The 12,312-nt window shown below is 45.1% G+C and overlaps 1 protein-coding gene across 17 annotated transcripts in view; it reads left to right on the forward strand.

Annotated features, from left to right (window-relative positions):
• The window catches only part of LPP (LIM domain containing preferred translocation partner in lipoma), a 650,163-nt gene that overhangs the window by 43,611 nt on the left and 594,240 nt on the right, over positions 1-12,312 (forward strand). For 11 of the 17 annotated variants that reach the window (XM_019752112.2, XM_019752114.2, XM_019752115.2 and 8 more), the window contains one exon: positions 4,735-4,849. The exons of 2 other annotated variants lie outside the window; for them this stretch is intronic. The gene's annotated coding sequence lies outside the window, so the exon portion shown is untranslated. Of the gene's footprint in view, positions 1-4,734; positions 4,850-8,531; positions 8,654-12,312 lie in introns of those variants that run through there. 4 more of the 17 variants (XM_019752116.2, XM_074329315.1, XM_074329328.1 and 1 more) reach the window with 3 other exon arrangements.

Below are 12,312 nucleotides of genomic sequence, written 5' to 3' on the forward strand. Positions count from 1 at the left end.
GCTTTCTGAGTGAATGAACGCCCAGACAAGTTCTTTACAAGAGTAAGCCTCTTTGGTAGCTGACTTTTGCCGTATGTGGGGTTCTGTGGTCCTGGGAGAGTCCAGCAGTCAGCATTTAGACTTTAGGAGACTACCTGGAGAGAGCATGGCGTCCTGCCACACAGATACAGATACAGTCTCCACATCCAAACGAGAATTCTGTGATCAGACCACAGTTTTAGTCACCTACAGCAAAGAGAGAAGCTAATATCTTAAGCATCTGGAAGAAAACAGGGATTCTTCCATTGCCCTCCCTCATGGAGCCCAGAGACCACGAAGCATGTCAGGTACCTACCGTGCGGTCCTCATTAATGCCCTTTCATCTTGAGCTTATTAAAAATTGCCAATCAAGCCATTGGCTGAGCAGGTTCATGCGCTGTGACCATGACTGCAGGTGTTGTTGGGGAGCGGCTTGCCCGTCTGCATGGGGATGCTGCCACGTGGAGTCGTGTGCCATCTTGTAAAGTCATGGTGGCTTTTTGACATTTGGGTGAATCCCTCTTTCTTCTTAGCTGATAGCCTTTGGGGGTTGGAAGGGAAAACTCGGGGTGGAACTGACCAAACACATATGTAAGCATTATCTTGTTAATTACTCTCTAAGGTTTCATTTCTGAACTCTTTCAGGAGAGACAGAGCATTGTATAGGTGTGTGGGATGACACCAGAGACCTCATTGTGTGGCTCGGAGAGGGACAGTGATTTGCCCAGGGTCATGAAGTGAGCTGGCCCCCGAGGCCAGCCCCTTCTGTGGCAGGGTTTACATAGCACTTTGCTACTGAGGGAGCCAACGTGTGCACAGACTCTGGAGCCAAAGGCCTGCACTTGGCTGCTGGCTCAGCTTCTTACTATATGATACACCCTCAGGTTCCTCATCTGTAGAATGGGTGTCATGGTTGTAGGTGACATTAAGCATTCGAAAAGGTGGGGCCTGTGAAAGCTTTGCTGACTACAAAGAAGTACAGAAATATTTCTTCTTATCATGAGGTGGATGTTTATGGACTGGTAATTGGCGGGACCATCTTTAGGGAAAGGATGGGGCACAGAAGACACTGCTGACTACACCACAATCACAGAGTCACGCGAGAGGTCCCCTTCCCCACTGCACAGTAAGGAGATTTTATGCTCAGACTTTGAGGGGCAGCGCTGGGGGAAGCATGGCCAAATTTTGGAGCTGTGAGGAATTGGGGTTATGCTCTTGCCTGGAGCCAGGGATTCATGTAGTGAAATAATGGGAGATGTGGCTGGAAAGATGGGTTGGGACCCTTCCTGGGGGCCCTGAGTGCTGGCCTGAGGGCAGTTGGACATGCTTTTTCGTGCAGTTCAGAGCACTGGTGAGGGGTCAGCTGGGAAAGCTGTGATGAAATGGGAGTTAACCTGGTAGTACCTTCAAGATGTGTAGGGAACCTGGGGCAACCGTCAGGCAAGAGATAGGGCATCTTGCAGTTGGAGCAGGGGCCTCAAGGCCAGGTAATTCCCAAGTTTTGGGCACATTCTTTTTTTTAAAATTAATTAATTTTAATTAATTTATTTTAATTAGTTTCAGGTGTACGAAACAATGTAATAGTTACACATTTATCATTTATATCCCTCACACAGTGGTAGTAGCACCCCCCCCATCTACTACCCCTCTGACATCGCATACAGCTATTACCTTTCCACTGTCTCTGTTCCTAATGCTGTACCCCACAATGAGATACCACCTCACCCCAGTCAGAATGGCTATCATCAATAAATCAACAAACAACAAGTGCTGGCAAGGATGTGGAGAAAAGGGAACCCTTGTGCACTGTTGGTGGGATTGCAGATTGGTGCAGCCACTATGGAAAACAGTATGGAGGTATCTCAAAAATCTGAAAATGGAATTACTTTATGACCCAATAAATACTCTTAGGTATCTATCCGGAGAAATCCAAAACTCTAATTCGAAAACATTTATGCACACTATACACAATATCCAAAACATGGGAACAACCAAAATGGACACATTCTTAAGTTGTTTTTTTGCAGTGGTTCAGCTTTTTAACTTGAGGTGTTAGAAAATGATAATATTTTAAAGAGCTGTGAAGCTTTCAAGAGTTTTCTCACCCATCACCTCCTCGGTTCTCTGTAGCATCCTGAGGCGGTGGGGAATGGGGCTGTTCTCATCCCTACTTCACAGATAAGGAAATTGAGGCTCAGAGAGCAGATGGGATTTCTCAGGCCACTCAGCTGGTCGGGAGCTGGGACGCCTAATCTAACACTCCCTCCTGTGCCGATGACCTGGATCACTGCTTTTCTCACTCACCTTCCCTACCCTTGAACGGTCTTGGTTGACATCCTTGGACCCTTAAGATGGCTATGAATTTCAAAGGTTCCAGAGACAAGCTGTAAGATTTTTCAAAGATGAGCTGTAGGGAATTTGGGGCACAAAATGTGTTTCTCCCTCTGGCTCTTTATTGCTGTCATATTGTTTGTTCAGGTTGAAAATGTCCCTGAGAGCAAGGAAGGAAATAGGCCCCTGTCACTTAGTGAGCATCTTCTTTGCCCTGGACACAGTACTTTTCCATCTGTGGACATAGATACATTTATAGATGGGGTTATCATAATACAGTATTTATTGTAGCATTTTGCTAAACCACTTATGCATATTAAATTAGTTAATTCTCATAAAACCTAATTTGGTAGATAACGGTATTATTTCCCATTTTGCAGATGAGACAACTGAGGCTTAGTGAGATTTAGATAACTTGCTTGTAAGAATACAGGTCCTAAATTTAAGGACCTGTATTATTATAATAGTAATGTATTATAATTAAATTATTGTCTTAGAAAGAGTTTGAGAACTCTTTCTTCCCTGTGACACCATATATTGCCTGTCTTACTGGTAAAAATGCAGAGCAGGTACATCTCAGGCCTTGCAGGTAACAGGAATCTAAGCTGTAAGGTACCAGGAAGTGCTCAGAAGGCTGGTGGTTTTCAAGCTGTGCTCCCCAGAGCCTGGGAGACTCCAGGAGTGGCCTTGGGGTTGAGGTGCTCTGTGAGGGGATGTGACAAGTGGTGGGGGAGTAGGAGGGAAGGGGAGCTCTGGACCCACGCCTGAGCAGGCTTGGTATTATTTCCTTTACAAGCTGAGCATCTGCAAAGTGTTTCATTTAAAGGAAAAGTTCTCCTGTTGGGGGGGAAACAAGTTTGAAAAACCACTGTGTGAACCCAGTCCATCCTTTTACTAAGAGACAAATCACAGTCATGAGGGTTCCTGGAGCTTTTCCCCCTTTTCAAGGAAATGGGCATTCTGCCCACCTCCCTCTGAGGCCTCTGGAGCATCTGGCTGCAGATTCAAGGGTCAGGCAGCCTCCGAGTAGCTTCAGAAGCTTCAGGCTGCGCCATGTACACGATCCTGGACCTGTGTGTTTCAACATGGCTCTGTCTCCCCTTTGGACTTTGGGAACCTGACTGAGATTAGTCTCATTTCTGTGCAGAAGAGAGTGGAAATTACAGTCAGTAGTGTGTTATCTCCCTGGCCCCACCATCAAAGATACCGTCTACCTGAATACAGGTGATTGGTGAGTGCCCACTGTGTACACAGTGCCAGTAACAGAGGTGAGGTCCCTGACTTCAAGGGGTTGGTGGGGAGACAGAAACAGATGACTTCTGTCAAGTATTTTTGGAGATAGTTATGTTTGTTATATATGGTTATCCTGTGTGATAGTTACGTGAAGATGATTTCATCTCAAAGAGATGGGATAGGGGATGTCGGGGCAATGGGAAAGAAGGTTAGAAATTGGAGAGGACAGTCTAGAATTGCCAGGGGTTGCTTGCACTGTGACTTAGTTAATCCAGGCCTCTTCCACTTACTATCTCTGGGATCTGCACAATTTACTTTTTCTTTCAGCCTTCCTCTCCTCCTCTGCACTGCGGGAGGGAGACTGCCCAGCTCACAGGGTTGTTGATGGTATTAAGTGGGACAATGTATGCGATCTGCTTAATACAATGCTCAGAGGAAACACTCATTAAATTGTAGCTATTACTGTTATTCTTATTGGCAGCCAAAGAGACTATTTTTAAAAATCTGATCAATGGTGTGATTAGAGCTTTGCTTCTCGCAAAAACATCGTTTTTAGAAATAGAATCCAATCACCTTAGCCTGCAACAAATTACAGATTTGGCTTTAGTTGACTTTTCTAAGTTATCTGTGGTCCACCGTTCTGCCTACCTCTAAGTTTGCTGTTCTTTGGACATAGCTCTTCATTATCTGAACTCAAATCTTTCCTTTTGCCTGGTGTGCCTTTGCTCCTTCGTCTTTCCCACTCTGAGTCCCACCCTCTTTTAATATGTAGTCCAGAAGCCCATCCCTCCCATTGAGGGGGACCCTGCTGAAGTCTGAACTCGTGGAGTTGGCCATGCCTTGTCCTGTATTATGGTCAGCGTCTCTCTTCTATGCTTGTGAGCTCCTTGCACCTTGAAGTGGTCTGTGTCTCCCTGCCCTTTCCTGTAGTGTCCCTGGGGATTCAGGCGCACACTCCTAGTGGGTGCTCACACATCTGTGTCACAAATTAATTTAGTGCTTTTCTCCAATGTTAAGCACGAGGAAGCAGATGACAAAATGCAAAGCAGAAAATAATCATCACTGAGCTGTGTGCTCATCCATCTTGGGAGTGGATTTCTGGGGAAGATCTGGTCCCTCCATAAATGATATCGATGACTTGGATCTTTGCAGAAATTGAAGAGAATCCTGGCGAATAGCGTGGTCTGAAGGAAGGCAGCCCAGCGCCAGTACTCTCCGAGCTCCTTGGGTGCCTCTAGCTCCCAGGGGACCTGCGTCAGGACCTCAGGTATGTACATGGGCCTGGAAAGCCCGGATTTGCGGTTGAGCCTCTGTGAGTTGGCCTGGGAGGTTTAATGGGTTGGAATTCCTATCTCTTTGGTATCTGCAACTTGAAATATCCTGTGTCCTTCCTAATTCATGCTTGGGAGCTGCCTTAGTGCTCTCTGGTAAAGAGCTCCTTACTGTATGTTTATGTCCCCATGGGCATATTACAGAGAGACTGGAGCCTGTGTTTCTAACAACTTCTCCAAGGAAAACACTGCAGGTCACGTTTCCGGAACTGAGCATCTCAGGGGGCCTTCCAAACTTCCATCACTGTTCCCTCCTTTTGGCCTGGCATTTGCTTGTAGTTGAAAAGGGGGCGTTTGTCTTGAGCCTTGCTGTGTACATATGTGACTTGACCGTCGAAAATTTGACAGTTACTGCTGACCTTCAACTGAAAGAGTGAGTGGTATATAGACAGAACCTATAGAACATCAGATTATTACCCTTTAATTCCCAGAGCCGTAATGTTTCTTTGTCTTGAGAATGACATCACTGCTTTCTGAATTTGTAATGGAATGCACAGTCATTTACAAGTAATCACACAATGAGCCCTTACACTTTTTGCAGAGGGCTTTCACTCGTATTATCTCATTTGATCCTCATAACTGCTCTGAGAGGTGATTAGAGGAGCTATTTTCATCTCTAGTTTTTAAGTGTAGAAATCAAGGTTTAGAAAAGTTAAGCAGTTGTCCAAGGGTCATACAGCTAGAAGAATTGCCCCTGGAATCTCAAGTAGCCTAACTCCTAAACCAGTGGTTTTTGTTTTTTGGTATGTTTACTATTTACTCTTGCTTTGACCTTGGCAATATACTTAACCTTTCTGAGCCTCAGTTTGCCTAGGACTATATTGGTTATAAGACCAACTCCAGGGGAAATTGCCAACAGGGATGAAATTAGACTGTCTGGGAAAGCTTGTCCTAAATGGTAAAGCATTAACCGTGAATCCAAATAGTGCCATTAGAACTGTGGCAGAAAAGAACATTTTCCCCCACTTTTTGTAATGACAACAGGTCAGGGATGGTGCTGGAGTCGTCAGGGGTCATGAGCTATCAGCCCTGTGATCAGCACAGTGGCCCCGCTGTCCTGCCTGAAGGCTGCTGGGAGCACTCGTGTTGACAAGGCCCTCTTTTCCTACAGAGCTCTCTCTCTTCATGTTCCTTGGAACAGCCTTGTCTCCTGGAGACAGGTTTAGGTCTGGCAGGACCAGAGAGCAGGAGTGAGGAGCTGGGATGGGATGTGCGCCCTTGACTGTTGCATGGTCAACAGGCTAGAGGTGGATGAAGAATTGGTCTGGAAGGCCTAACTTCTCCCGTTTCTAATGACTGGGATTTAATGGGGTACATCTTGTGAGTCCACAAGCTCAGCATCTCATAGGCAGAATGGGTTGCTTGGCAGAAACACTTATTGGAAAACCCTAAAAGGATGGATTTCAAGTTGGTAACAAATGCTCTAGGAGCTAGCAATGTGATATTGTTGGGAAACAGCCAGAGTAACTGAGGGAAAAGATCTTGGATAGCTTCATTTTTATATCCATGTTCACCTACAAAAATTCCAAACCAATGAGACAGACATAGGTTGTTTGTATGGTTCTCAGACACAGACTGGGAAGCAGGAGATTGAAAGCCAGGGAGCCAGATTTTCTTTCCATATAAGGAAGAACTTTCTATTGGAAAGATGAAATTTGCTGCTGCAGGAGATAGTGATCTCCACCTCTTTGGAGACCTCAGGTATTCCATGGGGGGATTCAGCAATGGGGGTGGGCATGGGCTCAGTGGCCTTTATGGTCTTTGCTCCTCTTGAGATCCCAGAGCCAGTGGTTCCTAGCGGTCAACAGGAAGAGACACACACACACATTAAGGAAGGAAGGGCCCCTTTGTGGATGTGGAAACTGATCTCCAAATGCTACTTGCAAAATAGAAGGTAGAAACAGACTTTATCACTCTGGTTTTCATACCTATCCCTGTAGCTCCCTTTTTGGTCTTCAGAGTCCCTAGCCATCCCCAGCCATCTATTTTTCATGCAATATCTGTTTCCTCTGATGAAATGTTCCTGTTGCAATATTGGAAGGGACTTTGAGCTCCTAACTGGATGACAGTCTTTCTACAGAAGTACTGGGTCTGATAGTAGGTCTGTCATCTCAGTTACAAATGGGCCATCCCTTTGCCCTCTTCAGGCCTGCCTCTGGGATCTCTTGGGAGTACTACAGTGGCAAGAGTTGTGTACCGAGTTCTGGTTCTGGCATGCAGTGGAAGGTTCTCTAATTCTGTTTCCTTACCTCATTTAGCAGTCCCTTATATTTATGTTCATTTATTAGACATACAATAAGTAAGGGATCTTTGCAATATTTCAGGTATTGTGGCATGCTTGCAAAAACAAATAATCAAAATAAATGTGCCATGACTATTTGTCTAGAACAAGTAGAAGCTGGTTTTAGAGCACATAGTTGGACAATTATGGACTATCTATTGTATTTATAGAAGAGATAATATAAGCTACAAGAGGAGAATTGATTTGTCCAAAATCTTAAGGAGTGACTGATCTAGGCTCAGGGCTTGGGTCCCTTTGCTTCCTGACTAGTGCTGCTTATTGCAAGCAGTTTCATGATGCAGTCCCAAGAGCCACGAAGTGGGCAGTGAGTCTGAAAAATGGCTCTTCTGACCTGTGAAAACCTTTATAGCTAACAGTAGAACACGATCATGCTGAGAAATAGAACCACTAGGAAGCCAAGATATAGATTCCCTTCTCAGAGCAGACTTGTCTTTCCCTGTACCACCATGTTCCCCAGTGTCTCATCTCTCTCTCCTTTCTCCTCCTCCAATTCAGTCTGGAGTCATTTTAGACCAGATTCATTCCTAACCAACGTCACTGATCCTAGTTATTAAACACTACTCAGGAACTTCGGAGTAGAATCAATTTTACAAATTAAAATGGGCATTCTACGTTCCTACCCTTCCCCACCAAGTTTCTCTTGAAAATCTGGTTTTATTCTGGGTTTGCCTGCCTGATGTCTGCCCTATGAAGAACTCATGCAAAACTAAGTTCCCAGGAGGACTTTCAGCCTAAGGGAGTCAGGGATTGGGGTCTGGGGGTGGGGATTGTTTTATGACTCATCAGCCATTAGAAGAAGTACAGACTTGATTCTTGGTGACTTCTTCAGGTGAATTCCCCCCAATTCCTCCCCCTACCCCACATTAATAGATTGACTTCCTAAATGTAGTTGCATTCTGGATGGCCCCATTCCTAAGGTGAATGGAAAGCCTTTCAAACCAGTCACTTCCTTGTTTGGGTGTGCGGGGTGGGGAGTGAGATTTTTCTGTAACAGGACAGCATGTGGAACAGTTTAGACTCCACTTCTTTTGGGGTTAAACATTTACTCCGAGTTAGGAATTCTCTTGTAAGTGGGGCATGTTCTTCAAGTGCCAGAGAAGAGAAGGGTGATTTTTCTGACATCCTCTAGCCTGCTTTTCCATTTATGGAAATGTTTACCCACCACACTGATCTATTGGAAGAGAAGGAGGTGACTCAGGGCTTAGGAGAAGCAGGATTTGAATTCTTGTTTCCAGAAACAAAGTCTCTCCCCTCCCCCCTCCCCCGCCCCCACCCCTCCCCCTCCATTCCTTTGCCCCTTGTTCTGGAAGCTGAGGAGAGCATGTTGCAGTGCTGTTCCCCTCTGGCCTCAGGATCACCTCCTTGCAGTGGGACTCAGGGTGTGTGAGAGGGAGTGAGAGCCAGCGGAGGGCCAGCTGCTTGTGAGACCTGACTTCCCGTGAGTACATCATTATTGCCCCAGCGAATGGCATTTCTGCTCTCAGACCCTGCCTGAGTTTACAGCCCTGACAGCTGGCTCGCTTGCCCGGTGATGGGACTTGTTACTGGGAGCTGTGACTGCTTTAATTTGGGGTGTGGACAGCTGCTTTCCCAGGAGAGTACTCCTTACAGTGGGATTTGGAGATGGATTCTGCCTAAGGACATATTCTATTTGTGTATAAAAAAAATTAGAGAGCTACTTCCTCCCACCTGAGGCCTAGCTTGAGTTGGGTAGGGAGATAATTTTGGAGAATTGTCTGTCTGATTGCTAAGGCTAAAGCAACAAGCCAGAAAGGATGTTTGGGGAGGCTTACTTAGCCAGGGATAGTTTTAGCTTGAGAAGCAGAGTTATGGTTGGACTTAAGAGTATGTCAGATGTTGTGATGTAGCATTTGCACAGCACCCACAGTCTGGAATAAATACCTGGTGTGCAGGACCTTGTGTAGATTTGATGGCATGACAGTGCTGGGAAGAGACTATTCAGTTGATCTGTCTCATTTTACAGCGTGATGGTGGGCAGTGGAGGCCCAGAGGGCACAGCTAACTTGCTTTGCAGGTATGTGGCTAATTAGGTGGGATTAGAACACATATCTTCTCACTCTCAGTTCAGTCCTTCTTCCACTGCACGTCAGCTGCCCTTTCAGGCAAAGGCAGAGAATGTGCCTGTTTTGCAGATGAAGAGCTTGGGACTCTGAGATATTGCCCACACTTACTGTTCCAATCGTGAGAAACTGAGAACTAGAACCACGTTCTCCCAGTTCAGATCTCTGTCGTGTTACATGGGTTTAGATGTCTGAATTTGCTGTTTTTTAAAATTTTACTTTTTTTTTTTCCTTTTTTGATTTCTACTACTTGCCTTTTTTCTGCTTTTGGTTATGTGAATGTTGTTTGAATGTGAGCGGCTGCCTTCTGATCTGCTTTGCTGCCTATATCTTTATCTTTTCTGAAAGGGGATGATAGCTTGTCCAAAAGGCAGAACTGAATAGCAGAGCCCTTTATTTCAGTTTCATCCATGGCAGGGGAAATTATGCACGGGACTTGAAAGAAATTGAGCAGGGCTTTCCATCTAAGCCTCTATCCCTATTTTTGAAGCTGCAAGAATTCTGGAGTATTATTCTCTCCCATTCAAAGGTGAGCTCTGATTCTGAATAGATTTTAAACTCTCTCTCTCTCTCTCTCCCTTCCTCCCTCTCCTTCTTTGATGCTGTGGCAGCATTTGAGAGATACCAAGAAGCTCACTACCTCGTTACAGTCCACCAGATGCCATAAGGAATAACTCTTTGTGGTCAGTTCAGTTTCTGATCAACTTGGGGCCCTTTTCTCCAATGCAGAGAGGACAATGGAGATGTGTTTCGGGGAAGCACTTTGATGCCAATGGCATTAGGTGGCAGATTTAATGGAGAAGAGAAAGTGCTCTGAGACCTACATTTGTTCCGGTCAGTGTTGAAGGGAGGGAAAGAAGCTTTGTACGTTGTTCTGAGGTCCTGGGGAGGCAGGTCTTGACCAGATCTTCCAGGTACCTGCATGTGACCTGTCGTCTCCTCCGTGGCTTGTGGCTGGGTGGGGATTGGAGGCCCTGCTCTCCAGGTGGGAGGAGGCTGCCTTGAAGCTTGAAGGCTTGGGATGTTTTCCTGCTGTGGTGCTGATGGACAGGGGCACTGAGAGATTAGGGTTGGTGATATCAGTGTGAACAAACACTATTCCTGTTAATAAGGAGAACTGATATGAATTGATTGCTTCCCGGTGCCAAGCATGGGGCTAAGCACTTGACCTAAATTATAGCGTCACTACCACAGCTACCCATGTGTGCATACAATTTTAAAAAGTTATTTTTAATTTTGGTAAAATACACATACTATAGCACTTACCATTTTAACCATTTTAGGTGTATAGCTCAGTACTGTTAAGTACAGTCACATGTTGTGCAACTAATCTCCAGAACTCTGCTCATCTGCAAAACTGAAACTCTGTCCCCATTTAAATATTAACTCCTCATTCTCCCTTCCCGCCAGCCCCTGGCAACCACCATTCTACCTTCTTTATGTATGAGTTTGACTACTCTACATATCTCACATAGGTGGATTTATACAGTATTGATCCTTTCCTGACTGGTTTATTTCACTTAGCATAATGTCTTCAAGTTTCATCTATGATGTAGCACATGCCAGAATTTCCGTCCTTTATAAGGCTGAATAACATTCCCTTGTATGTATATATTTCATTTTTTGTTTTTAATCCGTTTAGGTATGAGTATTATTATTTTTTTTTTAACCTCCTTTTTATAGAGGAAGAACCTGAGGCTTCAAAGGGTTAAGTAAATTGCCTAACGCCACACCATTAAGAGCATGTGATCAGGAGTAAGCAGATGCTGGATTTTAGCTGACAACAGTGTGAAAAGCCAGGGTGATTCTTAACTGGATAGTGCTACCTCCTCACACATTGCTGTGACATTTCAATCACCAAGTGTTCCAAAGGACTGTACACAGGTATTTTCCTTTGTTTAGCATTGGCCTTTGAGAATCTCAGAGCCAAATTTGAAGCCCACCTCAAGCAAATGGTATGAGACTTCGAGCTTTTTGTAACTCTTGTCCCTTTCCTTCACATTACTTTTCCTTCCCCGCTCCCCAGTTTTTTCACTTTTAAAAAAGTCATGACCTATGTGCATCTTTTGCCAGGTACTACTTCAGACCTTCTGTGGAACAAGGCAAAATATGTAAATCAGGGACATGATAGCAGGTATTTTTGTAATTAAGAACAGCTGGTCTGCGGAGCAGTGGATGGAGACTGAAGATGTGAGTTTCTGACGTGGCGCTGCTCACTCAGTGTTTAGCTTGGGCAATGATACATCTTCCTTTCTGAGTCTCAGTTTTCTCACCTGGAAGATAGGATTGATGATGATGACAGCAAACATTTCACCGTGCTGAGCCCTGCACAAGGCGCTCTACAGTATTTATCTCTTTCAATTCTCCCAGCAATCCCCCAAGGCAGGTGTTACTATCCTCATTTTACCTGAGAAAAGGAAAGTCTAGAGAAGTGGGAAAACTTGCCAAACTCCTACAAGATCTGAGTGCAAGCATTAGTGATCCATGTCTGACTCCGAAGCCCAGGGTGTGAGCCACAGCACTGGGCATTTGCCCTTCAGCAGTCTGTAAGGTTTCTTTCATCTGTGGCATGTATTTGTCTAATTTTATTAAATCTTTATTGGATTCCCACTTTTGTGCCTTGTACTGTTCTGGGCGCTGATCCAACACTGGGTTTAGAGTAAAGAAAAAGACACAGGAAACAATGATCCCTTGGAGCTTACATTCCAGTAGGGATGTGTGGAGGAGGCAGATAATAATAATAAAAGAACACGTAAACATAGAGCATGATAAGTAACACTTAGGAAGATTCACATACGGTGCTCTGACAGAGTGAATGGAGAGAGAGCGCTGGGAGGTGATTGGTTAAGCTGAGATATGAATGGCAGGAGCCAGCCATGTGAAGGTCAGGGGGAAGAGCTTTGTGGGCAGAGGGCACAGTTGATGCAAGGGCTGTGAGGTGCGAATGCGTTTGCGTTTCAGGAAGAGAAGGAGCCCAGTGTGGTTCGAGGTAGTGGGCTGCACAGGGAGAAGCCTG

This window comes from Rhinolophus sinicus, linkage group LG01 (assembly GCF_036562045.2).
Source record: "Rhinolophus sinicus isolate RSC01 linkage group LG01, ASM3656204v1, whole genome shotgun sequence".
Lineage (NCBI taxonomy): Eukaryota > Metazoa > Chordata > Mammalia > Chiroptera > Rhinolophidae > Rhinolophus > Rhinolophus sinicus.